At 41.5% G+C, this 19,339-nt stretch overlaps 1 protein-coding gene across 2 annotated transcripts in view; it reads right to left on the bottom strand.

Moving 5' to 3' along the window:
* The window catches only part of DENND4B (DENN domain containing 4B), a 167,109-nt gene extending 148,112 nt beyond the window's left edge, over positions 1 to 18,997 (bottom strand). Inside the window, exons 1-2 of one of the 2 annotated variants that reach the window (XM_069218174.1) lie at positions 18,002 to 18,062; positions 15,028 to 15,081 (exon numbers count right to left, since the gene is read on the bottom strand). The gene's annotated coding sequence lies outside the window, so the exon portion shown is untranslated. Of the gene's footprint in view, positions 1 to 15,027; positions 15,082 to 18,001 lie in introns of both variants that reach the window. The other variant, XM_069218173.1, reaches the window with a different exon arrangement.
* Positions 18,998 to 19,339: the final 342 nt, after the last annotated feature.

The raw sequence follows: 19,339 nt of genomic DNA, 5'->3' as shown, positions 1-19,339 counted from the left end.
TGCATGAAAACAAACTGCCCTCTTTGCTTATGTACACAATCATGTATCCTTCAACGCCCTGCCATTAAGTAAAGCACCTCATTACTCTGGGACTAGGTTTCTGCAAATTAAGTGATTTTCACAAAATCACACTACATGAGAAGTCAATCTGGATTCCCCATCTTCCGTGCTTAGCTTTCCTAAAACATTTTACTCTCTCGAAGTTTAGTTCCTCATAAAACAGTTCAAATGAAGAAGAGAAGTACCAAAGAGAATTGAAAGTCTTAACTTGTGTTAGGAAGATGCATTGCTTATGTAATATACACCAAACTCATGCACACAACTCATCTGAAATGCAATGCATATGTAGGAAAACATGGAAAGTGGTTAACCAACTGATGAACATAAAACACCAGAATAACCGTTCCTACATCAAACTAATTGTACTTTTACGTACACCCTTTATAGGCAAATCAATGGATGGGCTCCCTGCTAAACATACAAAACCAAAAACTAACAGACACTATCAAACAAAGGTTTCCACACATGCGCAAATAAGGGCGCCCATTTGAGGAAAGTGCGTCTGTATCTTGCAAATGACCGAAAGTGTTATACAAATACTAGTACCAACATTTTCATGGTTTGGAAAGCCAGACAATAGTATCTATGTTACTTCATAATGGAGAGGTGTGTATGGTACAACTAGAAGTCTCTGTGGGGGACAGTACATCATAGCCTTGTGGTTTAAAAGACCCTAGAAATAACAGATGCTATTGTTATTAAGACACAAACATAGATTGTGGAAGCTTTCAAACAAAGCAGCTCATAACGTTTCACATGTGTGTGATTTTTTTTAGGGACCACAGAATCATGGTATGTGAGGGCCTTGCATCTTTTATGGAAATCTACTGAGAAAGTGTCATTTAGCTTTCACTGAAGCTCTACAGAAGAACTCAACCTTGCTAGATGGTGCAGACTTTGAATGCTGCAGAACAGTTCAAATAATAAAATACTCAAGCTTCCGGTGCCAGTGGTCCACGCCAAGGGGCTTCTCCCTTGCAGGAACAGGAACCTGGGTATTTTCCCAGTCTCTTGGACTGAGTGACTGGACAGTGTTCAGGAGTCAGCAATGTACTCCTTATGGTCCTCGGTGTCAACAATGCTTTGGCAGCCTACAGTGGGGGTCAGCCCCCTTAAAGGTCGTAGGCGGAAGCCATCTCTCTTCAGTAGGACCACAGAAAGTCCAGATATCACAAGCTACTGATCTCTGCGAGACTCAACACTTCCACATACTTTGTCCACATTCGTCTGGGGTTGATATCAACATGTCACATTTGGTCAGAAATCTCCCTGAGACTAATTGGATTCCTAGCGTTTGCTGCATTTTCCAGAGAATTATAGATTTGCCACGTGTGCATATAATCCATCATCTGCAGAAATGGATCAAAAGTTACAACAAAAAAACACGTGGAGCCGTGCAGTAGCACACTAAGTGAAAAGGTTAACTGGTCAGCTTTTAGCTACTGTGGTCAGTCGTTAAACTGTCACTAATGAGGTAGAAAAAATTGCTTAGCAGCTTTAATATGTGTTAAAATAACAAAATGATTAAATAATACTGGCACATGATTGTGGCACATTACACCGCATAATCTGCCTTCATGCTGGATTATTTAGTCTATGTGGTACTCTATTGCCACATATATTCAGTGGCTTTGCTTATAACTAATAACTAACATTTAATTAATGCCATTTCATTACTAAAAACTGGGGAGTAACAAGACATTAATAGAGCCCTCCATAGAACCTCAAATACATGCTATGCTCTCTTGTTAAAAAAGGAGAGATAAGCCTAACAAATGTCTATCTTACACATTCACTCAACAACAAACTGTTATACTCTCCTGTATCCATGTTGACTGACAAAGATATCAAATAGTTACAGAAACTCTCCAACGGGTCGAGACATGATGCTCGCCACACCTCATGTTAAATAAAGAAATGACTTACACACAAGGGGAAAACAATGAGGCTTGATGGAGTGCCACTCTTGCCTCAATTCTATCATCAACACACTTGGTGCGTTGGTACTCCTAATAAACTGACCTAGGTCTCTTCTTTTAAGAGCCTACTGGTATCATGTCACCCTTCCTACTCAGGAGTTTCCTGATATCCGAAAGATTTGGACGAGGTGGGCTCACTCAAGTAATGTGACATGCTTCATCATTGGCCACCCTTTCCCACCCTGGTAAGATGATACTACCAGGGCGGACTCAACCTCAAGTGGGGCTCCCCTGAGGGAGTTCTTAGATATTAACTAGCTGGAGAATAAACGCTGGTCCAGATAAACTTAAAAATATCTCAGGGTAAGCCACACAAATGTCCTTAATATTAAGGTGGTACTCTGGATATTATTAAACTAACACCATGAAGGTATTATGACACCCCCCCATAATACATTGATTGTGTTATTTTAATATCTAAGAAACAAGACAACAACTAATTTGTGACTACCACTGCACAACGGACCAAGACATGCATGTCCTGTGACGTCCTCAGATATGAGACCCTACCGCCACATGGCTGCACATTCACAATGACACCATTCAAGATATATGCATGCACGACATGTAGTCAGGAACATTCATTCACATGACAGCAAAGGCACAGAACCTACCGATTTTCATCGACCAAGAGTTTCCATCTCATCTCAAAGTCTACAGATCTGTTGACACTATAATTAAAACAATTAAGAGGTTGAGGTGTAGGATCTGGACTGTATGGGTCTTCAAAAGACTAATTCCAAAGAAAATAAATGAACTCTACACAAGATAAAAATTCAAGTGAAAATCATAAGGGTTTACTCAAAATTATGTTCAGTACAGAGGACAAAAACGCTGTTAAATCATTGGGAACAACGATCACAATCAAAATCTAATAATGCAAGAGAATTAACAAAAAGGTAAATCTCTAAAGCAAGTACCAGACAGAACCAAAGTATAATTCAACAAAGAACTGGTATACAGTCTGCCTCCAAAGCCAGTAAGCAAAAGTTTAAGTATAAAGTAAGCAAACAGACGAGTGCAGAGTCTGCTCAATTTAAAAAACAGAGAAAGTCTGGCGCTTCTAACAAAACCATTATATTTGATAGGGTTTTAGGCAAAGAAGCTATACACTCACTATGCAGAATCATGATATAATGGGGCTAGATTAACACGGGTAAATTCATGTAAACCAATCATTATTCAAATACCCAAGATTCATCAAATAAGATACATCTAGCAAAAACCTACTTTTTTTTGCATATTAATAAATAGGTGTGCATAGGAAACGAAGGAGATGACATGACGTTTATATAATTAAGAAATACAATAGACAGCTCAGATAATGAATGGTGCCTAGTAAAGACTTTAGCAAAGGACCATTAATTTTTACATAGACAGCAGTGGCAGCTGGTGGCAAATCACATCTGAGTGGCACAAAAAATATACACAAAATAATATAAAAAAATACACATAATATGAATCTACACATTAAAAAAATCACTAACCTTATACTGCCGGTAGATGTTCTGTAACACCTCCTCCTTGTATTGAAGCAAGTCTTTGGAGGGCAAAGCCCACAGCCAACTCTCTCATCTAATCAAGATGTAGTTCGCATGCTATTAAGCAGCACGAGTGAAGCATCTCGATTGGCTGGCGATAGCTTGTTCTACGCTCCTAAAGGCACCTTACACCTATGCCTACTCTCCAACCCAGCTGTCCAAGAGACCCGGGTTAGAGAGGTCTGAATTGTTCCTTCACTCCCATTAAGGAACCGCCTCTGATAGACAGAAACATGTACATCATGGCTTCCTCAAGAGGAAGACACATTAATACAATGTATTTAAACGGTAAATAACACCATGAACACGGTTTGTATTTTGCTGATCTTTTGAGACGGAAGTCCACAGACAAAACACAAGAATGTGGAGATTGCTTATTCACCAAAAAATAAAAGTACACCTTTCTGCAAATGTGAATGAATGCCAATGAAAGCTGGTTGAGGCCTAGTCAGGTTAACTAAAACACATCTAAATTAGGAATTACTTGTATAATATTTATGATTTTACGCATTCAAGGCACAAACAAACAAAAAAAAAACAGGAAGTGTATCCATACATTACGTTTATTCAAACTCCCTTAAACGGACACCAACATAACATTTGTCCCCACAACAACACTCATACACAAAGTCCCCAGACTTCCATATTACACTACTAAACCACACAGGTGACACAGATATAACATTCGCTGGCACTTTCTCAATCTTCCAGAAGCAACAGACACACCCTCACAAGGACAACATACTGCACCATACGTTTGCACACAAAATGCAGCCCTGAATTCCAATACACCTTACACTCAGTCACATCAGCTGATCAAACCAACATGACTAGATGCCAGGCTGAAGAAATCACTTATCTGCATCCAGTATCACTTCCTCTGAAAACTGCACCAGAAACAGTAAGGGCATCTTCTGAACACGAGTTACAGTCTCATATAGAGGTATATACTAAAATTTCATTGACACAACGATCAAGTACTGAGTAGTCTAGCAGTACCACCCACCATTGACACCAGACCACGCCAGCAGGTAAAGAAGTACTCACCTATAACACACTAGAAGTATATTAAATACTACCATAAAGCACATCAACATACTCCATTATATGCAATCTGAATAAGATGCACCACAGAACAATCAATCACAAATGTACTCTACTCTCAGTGCAACGCCCCTCGCTTATCTTCCATTCGTATGGAACGACTACTCAGGGGAAACTTATGACTACCATCCACAATTCTCAAGCAAGACTTGTGGCTATGAGCCACAACACCCCGGGGTCCTATATCTCCTCGGATTTTCACCCCACGAGGTACTCTTTGGTACAACGTCTCACAAAATTCTACTTCTCTTCTGGCACTTCACACCTATGGGCTACTCCCGTATGCAACTTTTCACAAAAGGGTTCTACTCTTCCCCAACTTACCACAGTAAAGGGAACTTCCCCATGCAACTTCTCAGAACAGTGTATGACACTTCCTCAAAATTGCATGGGGTGCTCACCCACACAACCTTTAGCTCTTTTCCCAGTTTGCACTAACACAGACACGTGTAATACACTTGCCTCCCTTGCAGTGGGGTACTACTCTTCCCCACATTAGTAGCACCTAAACATGCACAACCAGCAAGTATCTACACAGTAACATGCAGATGGGCACTACACTCTTTTCCCAACCTGCTAACATAGAACTCCCAAAACAACCTACAGGTGGATTACTTAAACTTTCCAAACTTGTCTTGCAGCACTAAAGATTTAGCACAACATAACCACTGATATAAACTGCAGTTCCCAAATAAAAGAAATTAACTTACACACTAACCTGACACATAGTTTATCTATATGGTGTTCCCCAACCTAACAAACCTCAAAGTTAATGAGAAACAAAGCTGATTTTTTAAAGAAGCATGTACAATAATACAAACTCCATGAATGATAAATAACCCTACTGGTGAATAAACAATGTCATATGCTAACATCACAAATGGACAAAAGCCACACAGGCCATGTTTCAACTTCCCATGAAATCAACACACACTATAGCCATGACAACACGTCTCATCTTTAACTCCCATTTCCTTGGAGACAGTGCTACTTCTCTTCCTAAATTAACTGGGACACCTTAGGAAGTCTTTCTTCAATGTCTCCAGACGTGTCCGAATCAAACATCAAACATCAGCTTACTACCCGCCTTCATAATGTCCCAGTCTACAAAGCCAGCCACTCCACTCCGACACCTAGGTCTGCAATCTGAGTCTCAAGGGCAAGTTGCTAAACTGTGCCCCCAAACACCACTCTATCTTCTTCCAGTGCTAAATGACATATGCTGGAGAGGCAAGTCTTAATTTACCTAGTGCTGTGCACTGTCACAAGACCTCTCTCCATCTGCTTTGATGACAACAGTAAAAAGAGCCAGGCCATATCCTGTGGTCACCCCACGCAGGCCACCGCAAAATAAGGGTAATGCACACAGGAACTTCCAAAGGCATGGACTAGCCTGTGCCACAGCCACTTTAACTTGAGAAATCATAATATGTACTAACCAACGCGGCTCCTTATGTCACCATTGAATGTATTACTTCCTGAAGCCCCAATGGTCATTTCAGAGCTATGCTTACTGTAAAAGAGATTTCCTGTATGTCCTACTGTATCAAGAGCACTGTCCTTAAGAACAATGTGTCATAAACTCTGCCGATTTGCTTAGTACTATACACTGGAATACATCACCTCATTTTATATCTCATCGCAGCTGGCTCTATTTCCTAACCATACCTTGCCCACCCTTCTCACTGGGTTCTCGTGCCCAGTAACCTGAGCAGACACCACTTGCCAGCAGATTGGGGCCAGGCAGCACCAAACTAGCTACCCAAGGTCATATAGCCATCTTTTATCTCACAACAGGCCTTCTCTCCCAGCCAGAAATAATTTCCACTGCCACCAGAGTCTTGCAGCATAATCATGCAGTTTCTTTAACAAAATGTTATGGTTAGAGGACAGGACTTCATACAACATCCTAGAGCCATTCAGGTTGAAGGTACGCTCTGTATTTCAACTTAGGCACTTTGCTTACAATCACTGCAAGTATGTCCGGTCAGGGATCCATCCTCCCCCCAATTGGCCCTATATCCTAGCCTCCACACCACACACCAGCATTCTATTACATCGTTCACGCTCAGCACTCCGTGAAACTAGCACAAGCATACAGGGAATAGTGGCACATAGGACAGTACACAGAACTTACAAATGTTGTTATTAACAAGAAAAATATTTTAAAATATACAAATTAAATAAAGAATTACATGTAAGATTAAAGAGTGTACTTTTCAAATGTAAGAAATCCACTCATTAATTCCCATGGAGATGGACAGATACATCCAAACAGACAATAGAAAGAAGGTGAGACTAAACAAATGTGTTCTGATCCAAGATGTGACTGACAATATATTAAGCCTATACCTAAAGTGTCCTCAGCTAAAGAAGCCAATGGCTGAAGGAAGCTTTTCTGATCCCAGTCAGGGGCCACGGAACAGGCAGGGGCTATTATGCCACAGCTGTGAGGGCTGGGGTAGTTTGGCTCTGCTGTCCCATGATCCATCCTAATATGGTTCAGAAAAACTGGGACAAGTACAACCTATTCACCACTTAACTTTGTGGTAGCGATAGAGTGTAGTCCCAGGCTTCCCAGGAAGGTTAGTGTGGTAATACACAGGATCAGCACTCAACACAACACCCAGTAACACAATAATATGATTGTCCAACTCAGTGCTTCTCTTTATGTAAAGAAAAGAACTGTATTGTACTATAAGACACAACACTGAAATGATCAGATACTCGGTAAAGTAGTGTAAGACCAACGTACTAGCAGGCTGACCCCTAGACAAGGCTCATGTGGTGTGGTAGCCAGTGCAGCACTTCCCCTCCGTTACCATACAATCTCTATGGCTGGAGCGGCCAAAAAGTATCTCACTTGTCTCATGGGCAGAATGGCTGCGGCAGGCCTTCTGCTCTCAGTATGCACTCACTGGAGTTGTGCAGGGTGGTGGTCTATTCATGCAAAGGAGCCACTCAGCAGAGTCCTTAAGGCAGTGGGATGGGTGGCTGGCTCCTGATGGTGGTCCTCTTATGGACTTCAAATGGGTTGACAGCAGATGGGTCTTCTGGTTGCAAGGGGGTCTGGTTCCTCTGATCTTGTGAGTTTTGATGGTGGTCACGCTGGATCTTCCTGGGACATGGCAATGTCACAGTCCTGCTCCTGGGTGCAGGACTCTGGCAGTGACTTGATGTTTTCAAGGCGCTATGTGGCAAGGATGCCTAAGTCTTATCAGATGCTCCTCATTCCAGCATCCAATCAGCTCTTCAGCACAGAGAGCCTCAAGGTATCAACTTTAGACTTCAGAGCAGTGTAGTATGCTCGCCACACTCTGGGTCACTGCCGGGATAGTCACTCAGGCACCACGAGTATGCAGCCTTCTTATTGTTCAGTGGCCGGGATCTCTCGGCTCAGATCGTCTGGGCAATGGTAAAATCAATCACAATCGCATGTAGATGGCGGGTGCCACGGGTCATATCAGTCCCTTCTTCAGTTGGACAAGTCAATCAGGTACACTAGGGTAAGTGTCACTGCTGCAACAAGGAAGAGGATGGCGGGAGGAACTCAGGCACACTTTAGAAGAGCTGCAGTTCGCTCCATGAGTTCAGTGACTGGCTCCCAAGCTAGAACACCAGTCACACTAGACATCTCTCATGGTCCTCTTTGGTGCAGCCAAAGTCCAGTCGCCACTGGACTATGGGCACCGGGCACTACAAAATCAGTGGTTCCCTTCCTTTTGGCAATAACTCACCTTCTGGGTGACCCACGTTTTATGTGACTTACATATATTAATAAGGGAGTTTAGGCTCTGCCACCGTTGAACAATGGCAAAGTCGAGCTAGCTGTTAAAACTGCTCTACCAGTCTGCAGTGGCAGTATAGGAGACATGTTTTACTATGTCATTTTTGAGGTGGCGCAACTAGTGCTAGGTAACCATGGTACCATATTGTAGGGACCTACAAGCGTGTTAAGCTATGCCAATTGGGTACACGCAATCACCCATACACTTAAACAAGGTCAGAGCACATGTCCTGGCCTGCCGAGCTCAAGGAATTTCAGAGCTGTTACACCAGTAATGGGGACATAAATGGGCTGAAACCTGCAAAAAATCTATTTCTTCACGAAAAGTTAACCGCTTCTGTCCACACCAGCAGTAAGCTAACTCTGTAGGGTCACCTCGCTCCTTCAATCTCACTCAAGCAGGACTCCTCAGGTTTCCAGGACAAAACAGGAGGTTCTTCATACAGATCAGACTCCAAGTGATGTCCCCTCACCTCTAAGAAGCTGACTGTTAGGCAGACACCAGCTCTGGTTGCACAGCAGTCCTCTGGGTACTCTACGGAGCACCTCCTCCTAGGTCGGAGAGAACCTGGAACTGTGTAAGTGGAGCAGCAGCTCTAATTCATATATTGATGGTAGATAGAGGAAGTGAATTCTCCATTTGCCCTTTCAGAACCAGATTGGATTGGTTCTCTTTTAAGGTCTTCTCTTCAAGCTCCCAGACTAAACCTTTGCCTTGAGTGGCATTCTTCACAGCAAGGTTGTCTTCAGGTTGGAGCACTCATAACAAAGACATATAAGAGGAATGAGCAGTCTGATCATGAAGAAAGAAGGGCTGGCTGCCTTTCAAACGGACCCTTTACACAATGACAAGAGGAACCACAGACCTACCCTTCACCACCACCATTCACCAAATGGCAGTTTCAGGAAGACTAATCAGCAGTCCTCTGCACCAGGCGGCCCTAATCGCAGTACAATATGCATATTGCACACAACACACATTCCTCCATGCCCTTGGGATCAAGGCACTAGGATTCCAGATTAACCGGTAACAACAGAGATTTACAAGATTGGGCCAGTAAGCTTCAACTCCGGTGGCACAGATAAAAAGACAAAATCACACTAGGATCAGTACAAAACATGGCATGCTGCTACCATCACACTATATGCCTGAACCTGTGACAGGGACAGTAGCCCTCTAGCACTACAAGTATACAAGTCTAGGACCCATCTCATGTCAGCGCATGCCTAGGACGTCAAGTACATGCTAAGTTAGCATGAGTCTGGGGCCAAAAATCCCAAAACATGGACACCAGACCCTCACAGCTGGGCACACAGGGCAGGGGACATGATAGTGCACCATGCAGGGCACAATCCTATCCCAAAAAAAGTTGAATCAAAGTCCCTGAGGGAATGTATAGAATAGAGAGTGTACATCATGGAAGGTAAGCTGCTCAACCATATCTAACTCAGATGTGAGGCAGAAAAGCAGTGCAAGTAAAACAGTTTAGGCACAATGAGAATACATTTCTGGGTGATGGTTGTAGAGAGAATAGAGAAAAGCATGTATTTTGAAGACATTAAGAAATAAAAGCACACCAGAAAGAACTGCGTTTCTATTGCTTAATCATGTCAATAAGACTAGACCCGGTCTATAAAGTACCTATCCTGATGAATATCCACTTTATTTTATTTAACATTTTCATAGGCCACCACTATACCAAAAATGTGTCAGTGCGATGTACAGTATAACAAACATGGAATCATGAGGTAAGCTCTTCCATGAAACATGTAGTAAACCTTTGGTAACGAATGTATGAAACAGAATATTGGGACTTAATTCATCCTTGATCTTAGTAGGCATCATGGCATGGTAGATGATTTGTAGAATGATATGCTTACAGTTGACTGAGGGAAGAAAATACAGCAAACAGAGAGATGAAGGACAATCACTAACAAGGCCAATGAAAGAGATCTAGCAATAGATTCTACTAGGAAAGAAAAAAGAGTGATTGAGCATTACAGGGACTTCAGTGGAAGGACAAAACTAGAGGCACTGCCAGAAAATTAACCTGAAAGGAGAGGGCGAGTGATTTCAGAAAACCTGTGAACAAGTACCAGTCTGCTTGAAACGCCTCCCCCTTGTTCAAGAGTGATGCCCCTCACTGGTCTGTTAGAAATCTATTTCCTGGTCTACTTTATGTAATAAGCCATCCCTGAGGTCAGTGCTGAATTTGTGAAAGAATAAGTGCCAAGGTCCAAAGTTTTGATCTAAACCATGCAGCTGGTGCTATCGAATGTTGGAGTGCTGAACACTAAGGCTGTGTAGTCTTAAATTTACTTCATGCCTCTTTAATCCACCACCATTAATTAAGTGCCTTTTTATTTAACTCCTGCGGTCCTTTTTCTTCACTGCTCCCCCTTTGTCTCTGTTGTATCATCTTTCTGTTCCTTGCCTTTATCTATTTTTATGCTTCCCTCTCTCTTGCTCTGGACCAAAGTCTGCAGAGGAAAAATAAGTGCCAGTCCCCAAAAATCAGTGCCGGTGGATCCCACCAGCTACCACTGGATCAAATAAAGCACTGCCTGATGTATACACGTGATTAAGAGAAGAAGCATTGGCAAAGCTGAAAGATCTGATCTCTGCAGCCTGTTATGATGGCTATATGTTTTACTGGATTTTTTTTTTGTCCTGCAAGCATATATAAGAAAAAGAAAACAAGACGGCCATATGCCTGCAATACAACATGTAAAGATAAAGAACGTTAACCACTGTATGTAATTTTAACAGTACAGCTGCTTCTTCTTAAAGCACACGAATTGAAAATATGATTCTCATTGCTGTACAGAGAAAATATATTATTAACTTTGAATTACTCTAAACCAGAGACATATACACAGTTGACTGCAGAAAATAAGAAAGGACAAAGAATGGAAAAGAAAAAAGTATTGGCAAAGTATTGTATTGGCCCAGCATCCTTGGCACTGTAATGCACTTCTTGTTAGGTGGATGTGCACATGTGGTTAAGTAAAGTGATGTCACCAACAGTGCAAGAGAGCAAATAGCAGAAGTGGGTTAACACTGCCTTATGTTGTACGCTGTGGAAGGAGAAATCAAAATGCAAATCGTAAATAAAAGGGAACGTTCATTTCACACTGCTTCATTATTATTAATATTTGCAATGAGCAGCAAAACTGTTTTGATGATCACAAAAGCCTTTTCTGACCCACAAAAGAGATTTCATACATAGCTTTTGCTATTTCAAATCTTGTGAACTGCAGGGTTTACATCCACCAAACATTTTCTTACATCTAACCCTAGTTTCATACAGATCTTGGTTGAATTTCCACTACTAACAGGTCCAGTGATGCGACACCAAGAATCTTACAATGATGATTTCTTACAAGAAGGGTATAATAAATTATTCATAAAAGTAGAACATGTTGTATGTGTTGCAGTCACAGAGCAGAGCTATAGAGCCCATGGTACAGTTTCCACTTTGAATATCTATTCTATCTATGCTTAGTTAGTTTAGAGAACAGGCATAAAATATTATTTTCCTGAATAACTGAGGTATCCTTTGTGGGCAGTTCACCTGGTACATGTTAAATTGAACACTGTAAATCTTTGTATGTTCATTGTATGCGTAACTACGTGTGAATTCCAAAAGATTAAATTAAATTGCCTGAGCTTTAGTCAAAGATTTATAAAGTTTAGTTAAAAATAGATTTTGAAAGCCACAAAGAAATTGTACCTTAGCCTTAACTATTTTACCACTATGTTATTGACATGGCTGCATGCAGAGGGGATAAATAATGGTAATTGCATATAATAGTTCTATATACTTGTGGACAAAGTTGTACGGCATAGTGATTTGTGTATTTTTTATAACCCTTAGCTCAGCAAAGTGCAAAGATGGTGAGCCCTAAGCACAGTGGAAATGTTTCACTGCTTCCCATAGCCAAAAATATATTGCTGCTTCCCAAGGCTTGGAGCATGCTGTGCGCCAGACACATCTTACTGGTTCCACCAAGCCGGGCACCTCTCCTTTCTGAGCATTGGAAGTCATAAAGCAGGACTTCAGACGGTCAGAAAGAGGAAATATAGAAAACAAAGAGGTTGTGGCTATTATGTTTTCCTCCATCACCCAGGGCCTGCAGCCATTTTTGTCAATGAGGATGGCAATTTCCTTTAGACTGTCAGATGCAGGGAATAGGTTCAGGATGATGTAAAACTTGGCATGAAAAGTTAAAAAATTGTACCCCCCTAGTTTTATGATGCACATTTGCGGCCCTTGTGACATGATAAACCATGAGGTGGAGTGGTTTGTGCATTTTATACAAGAAAACGTGTTAGGTAGATGCCTTCTTACTAAAATACAGAGTGACAACACTGAAATCATAGTCATGAACAACTATGTCCCCAATAACGACAACCCTACCTTCTGGATTAATCACAATAAAACAAACTCTCAACTTTACCTCCAAAGTGCAGAATGAATCTAGGAGGAGATTTCAATTTTACCCTGGGACGCCACCCTTGACAGGAATTCTGCATATCAATTTAAACCCAACAAATCACATAAACAAATGCTGAACATGTGCAATTCTCTTAAACTTAAAGACATGTGGAGACTATTCAACTCCAGAGGGAAAGATTACTAATTTTTCTCCCATCCCCACAATACAATCTCTTGCATCAATTATATCTTAAATGATTAAACTCATGTCCCAGCCACCTCTTCTCCAACCACTGAACTAATCCTAGTCTCAGATCATGCCTGTATTTCATTACTCTATGATATCGCTTGCAATACAACAGGAATAAAAACAAGGAGAATAAATTACCTCCTCACGGAGGAACCCCCCTTAAGGGAAAGAATCAAAAAAGACATTGATGAATACGTAGAACACAATGGGTCTTCTGGTCCAAATGCACAAATCATTTGTGATGCTCCAAAATGCCTTGATTACATTTATGTCAAAGTTAAACAAACTAGACAACAAAACCTTAGACCAACTAGAACTAAAAATAAAAGCATTAGAGAAAGATCTCAAACGCACCAAAGACAAAACTCAATTAAACAATCTAATTAAACTCAAGTATGAATACAACAAGATTCTGAACAACAAAGCACACCTACTAGTCCAAAAATACAGAAACATCAATTTCTGTGGACATAATAAAGCTGGCAAAATACTTGCGTCTTATTTAAAACAGACCTGTCAGAAGACAAGAATAACCACTATAACCAGCAAACACAGTGTCAAATTTCCAAACAAGAACATCCTAAATACCTTTGAAAATATTACCATACTCTCTACTTCAAAACTAGTAACACATTTTATGACATATGATTAAACTAGTTCAACAAAATTAATGTAAGTAAGATGGATGAATCAACAAAAGAATCACTAGAACAGCCGATTTTCACCAAAAAATCATAAACGCGATCAAAACAATGAAAGCTAGGAAGGCCCCAGGCCCTGATGGCTTCCCGGCATCATTCTATCAAACTTGGTGGACCTCTCTAATTACTCCCTTAAAAAACGTATTTGCCCACTTCTCCTCCAATGGCTCCATTCAGGGCTCCCCGCTGAGGCAACCATAATTGTTATACTCAAAGAAGGGAAAGACCCATCCAATACCAAGAACTACCGACCCACATCCCACTTAAAGCACAGTCTGCAAAATGTACGCAAAGATCCTAGCCCTCAGAATAGAAACCATTCTTAAAAACATAATACATCTCTCACAATCAGTATTTATCAAAGGGAGGTCCTGCACTGATAATATCAGACTTTTTACCCATGCAACTAAAATAGGCAACTAGATGCAGAGAAGGCCTTTGATAAGGTATTGTTGACCTTCTTCCAAGCCTCACTCACTTCCTTCAACTTTGGCCCTGCTCTCTCAAAAATTAATCTTGAGCTATACAAAGAACCAGAAGCTAGAATTAACATCAATGGAAAGTTGTCTAATCCCTTTCACCTCCAACGAGAAACCAGACAAGGATGTCCTCTTTCCCCCTACTATTTCTACTAATGCTAGAACCCCTACTTACATTGATCTGAGAAAATCCATTCACCCCTGGTATCCCTTTCTCATCAGGCCCACAAAAACTAGCCACCTATGCGGATAACATTCTCCTTTTAACAACCCAGGCAGACTCAGTCTTGCCACACATAATATCCACCATTAATAACTACTCTTAGATGTCAGGCTACTGCTTCAACAAGGAAAATACAGTGTTTCTCCTTCTAAATGTGTACTGCAACAGTTCACACATCTGCCGCTATGGACTCAAATAGGCCCCTGATAAGATAAAATACCTGGGTATATGTTTCACTCACAACCATAAAGACTCCATCAATCTCATCAAGAAAACACTGCTAGATAACATCAAAGATAGATTAGACAAATGGTCAACCAGGTTCATTACTTGGTGGGGTAGAATAGAATCTATCAAAGTGATAATTATCCCCCTCATTAACGTTTTTAATTAATCAGCATGTCCCCCAGATACCTCTCAGAAACCTTTTTTTTTTTGTTTACTAAAATAGATACTTTACTTACCCAATTCCTCTGGAAGATAAAAGTCAATATTTGTCCTTGGGAAACTGAGACGCCCTTAAAAAAAAAAAAAAAAAAAAAACAACCTTGAAGGCCTAAACTCACCCAACTACCGGAGATACCAATATACCTTCCTAGCGAAACAGGGGAGCCACTCGCTCCTAACCACCACCAACCCCTCGCCGTCATGCCTAGCTATTGAAATCGCCATCGCTAAACCCTTATCCCTTAGTTCATTTCTAACCATCAGAGAAATTAAAACACACCACTTTATAAACATTCTCTCCAGCATAGCACAGACACTCTGAAAAATTGACAACAAACTACCCAACAAAATTAAACACTCAAGTCTAGCCTCGCTATGGCACAATGAAAACTTAAAACCGGAAGGGAGACCGCTGTATATAGAGAAATGGGCAAAAAATATATTCTCCTGTTGAGAGATATCGGCACCGCATCAGAACACATACCATTCTCTTAAATTAAAGGTCAATTTGACTTAAACAACCTAGACTTTTACCATTTCCTAAAAATAAAATCACCTATAGCCAAACGACCTACCCAACACATTATAAAAATTTACCAAACAGTGGTCACCTAGCTGCAAAACTGTGCTTCCTCCTACCCCCCATAAAAACCTCACTAAATAAAGCAATACAAGACAAGTGGGAAACTCTACTATCAAACTTCAACAACACTCCAAAGGTCTCAACGAACTGGCCATCTTCCTGGAGTAACCTCACTTCAAACATAATAACTCCACCACTAGCACAAAGCAGATACTGGATTGTCAATATGGCCCACTGGACTCCGGCCAAACTTTATAAACTAGGCCTCTGATCCTCCGACAGATGCTGAAGATGTAAGAAGTAAACAGGAGACTTACAACACATGCTAATGGGGTGCACCTACACCAACAAGTTCTGGTAGGGCATCAGTAATACAATATCTCCAAATCTTCACACAAAATGGCCTCCTACTTTTAGTCTCTATTACACTGGGCATCCTCTTTCCTCACATTAAGCAGGCATTAAACAAATAGACACATCTGTCCTTAAAGTTATCCTCAATGAATGGAAAGACTCATCCACTCTCCCCCAGCATATGGTGGGAATGGATCCAATTCACCAGAACTGCCTGTAACTCACTAAGCTTATACTTGATGACAACACCAATGAAAAATGATAAACTCTGGTGCAAACTAGACAACTTTATGTATCTCTCGTCTATGTAATCACGATCATCCGATCATTCACTCATGCCCCCCTCCTCTCTCAACTAGCCCACCTCCTCCTCTCTCTACCCACCCCTCTTCCCTATGTACTCGCTACTTTTCACCCCTATCACCTTCTTTTTCACTTTTGTCATCTCTGTTCTTTACTTTGACTCATTCATCTACAACTGAGGTACGTTAATACACTTATCTCTATCATCCACTTTTGTAAATGTGGACCGACTACTCATGCTATACCCTAAGCTACTGCTCCCACTTGATTTGATGGTACCATACAATGTACTGTTTCTTTTCATTTATGTTATTTAATTTTCCTATTGTATAAAATCCCAATAAAACACTCTTGAAATAAAAGAACTACTACTTCATCCATCTAATGAAAGCTATTGTATACTGCACCTCTTTCTAGCCTTTTTATCGGTTGAAATACATGATTCACATGGATAATGTTATTTCCATGATTAAGGAAAAAAATCATTGGTTTGATATTATTCATGTAAAATATGAGTTTTTAAATGAATCCTGAAAGAATGTTATAATTATGGTCCAAATTAAAAGAAGCAATGTTTCTCATCATGTATTCTTAGCAATTATACTATGGCACCCAGGAATTCACAGCACAAATATCCCATTCTGAAGTTAATGTTAGACATGGCTATGCCTAGTGGGCACATGAAATGGCCTCCACCCATGCCTTATGACTGTACCTTGCACCCAGTACCAATTTGGTTTGTCTAAAGCTGTGCTCATTCGACACAGCAAACAGTCTGTACAGGTGCCATGTGGCCAGTAACCCTGCTTAAAGTCCAAACTGAGCACAATTCATAGTTAATAGCCAGCTTCATTAGAACCACCATAACAAAAGGTGTGTCACTTTTGTGTGTTTGATACAACTTTTTCTTCTTAGACATCAAAGTTGTACAGAGGTGAGTGTCTTAAACATATCTCCCAAAACACCACCTCATCCCCCGTGCTCCTTGATGGGACAACGATGATGTCAAGGCCCTGGGGCAGTGCTTTCCAAACTTTTTAGAACCACGACCCAATTTTAGAACGCCAAACTTTTGCAACCCAACTACTTTTAGTGGACATCAGACAGGGTGATTTTTTTTGGATGAAAATAATGTAAAGCATGTGGTAGCCCCTTGTCATTTACAGACAGCGCACCTTCCTTTGAAATTGCCACTAATCTTGAAAGACATACATACAATATTACTGGTAAAACGACAATGTGTTGAAATCGAGTTCCTGTGAATATTTATCATTTGTGCATCCCCAAGTGTCTATTTGTTTTGATCCCATTAAAATCTCTGTTTCCAGCACTCTTTGTAATTAGAAAAAAAGTGTTTCATTTTTGATTTCCTAACTTTTGAATGCATACAGTTAATTTATAGGTATTTACAGGTGTGCTGAAAAAAAAAAAAAAAGAAACAACAACCAAGGCTCTTCCTTTCACTCTCCCTGTGCTCCATAATTCACTTTAAAAACCCGCCTCACTTTGCGGTCAGAGAAAGAAAAGTACACACTAATCTTCATTTTAAAAGAATAAGCAGCAATATGCCAAAATACACGGCCTGACATTAGACCTCTATGTTTGGGCACTAGCAAATGAGACAAGATACACACAGAATTTAAAGGCATCTTTTTATCCTACCCACCAAAAATCGGCTCACGACCCACAGTTTAGGAGACAGGTAATCGCACACCTGTCTAATTAAATTAATGTTAGAAGTTCTCACTGACCTTACTACACAAAAGGTGCTGATAGCTTCTCTGCTTGTGGCTTCTCGCCGTGGCCTTCTCCATCGATCACCTCCAGGGAAAAGTTTCTCTCGTCTCTGCAGAGCGTCCCTTTGTATTTTAACTTTTCCAGTGTCCCAGTGAATTGCCTTGGACGATGTACCGCTATGAGTTCTTGCCTCAGTGTTGCTCGAGGTTTCAGTGTGCAATATCTTCCAGTGCAGTCCTAACCGTGCAGATTGAGCGTCTGTATATATCCCCCGGGGTCTCTGGCGATTCCCCGGGGTGTCGCTCGGCATTTTCTTCCAGTGTTACCCAGGTCTCTCTCTCTCAGGCCATTGTGCAGTGCCCTGGGACCAAGGTTTTCCTCTGATCAGTGCACTGTGATATCTCTCTGCATGAACACAAATGCGTCCTTGGGCCCAGTGATCTGGAATACCTCTCGCAGGTATCCACGGTAAATACCCTGAACTCTCTTAAAGCGAGCTGCCCTTATTGGCCGATCCCAGGAAGCTTTCCTATCCTTACTCGAGCGGCGACATCCCCGGTGAGCAGCCGAGGGGGCGGTGGGGTGTTTTTTTTGGGGGGTACGATCTGTGGCGGTCTAAAACTGTTCGGTTATGTCTCTGGATGGGAGGATATCTATGTTGGGATCTCAATGCTGGTGTTGGATGTGGTATCTGTAATTTAGGAGGAGCATTTACTGTTTCTTTGCAGGGGATTCGGGGACTGAGAAGGTCTGTACTGGGGTGTCTCTGAGTAGGGAGGTTACTGTGTCTGGTGGTCTCTCTAGGCAGGTCTCTCTTCTCTGTGGATGTGTTTAACGGTATCTTTGGGGACCGGGTTTCTGAATTGAGAGGTACTCTGCTGGGGGTCTCTGCGCAGGAGTGCGTCCCAGTGACAGAATGTCAGAGCGTGCCGAGGTCTCCCCTGTCAGTCTCCCTCGGGGCCGCTACTCTTCTCGTCCCTGCACTAGCCAGCTGTCGCTCAAAATTCGACGATTGTCCCTCGCCGGCCACCGTAATCCCAGCGGCTGTATTTGTCATCAGAGATTTAGACACACCCCCTTTGCACGGGCAACGAGACTGAACCAGGCGCTAGAGCGCCCTTGGTAAAGGTCTAACGAGATCAACGTGAGGCTAGAAAATCCCCCGCCCCAGGGAACACGACTGAGACTAGAGCGCTACCAAGTGCCACAGGGGAGCAATGAAGAACTGACGTGCTAAATTATGGGAGTTAACAAGACTGAGGTGTTTGTGTGGACCCTGTGCTGCTGAAACAGCCTGTCTTAAACATTAACATAATAAAGATTGTAAAGGTATTGTATTTTGTACTGTGGGT

The sequence above is a fragment of the Pleurodeles waltl genome, chromosome 12 (assembly GCF_031143425.1).
Source record: "Pleurodeles waltl isolate 20211129_DDA chromosome 12, aPleWal1.hap1.20221129, whole genome shotgun sequence".
NCBI classification, from domain to species: Eukaryota; Metazoa; Chordata; class Amphibia; order Caudata; family Salamandridae; genus Pleurodeles; species Pleurodeles waltl.
This window is presented reverse-complemented; position numbering and strand designations above follow the sequence as displayed.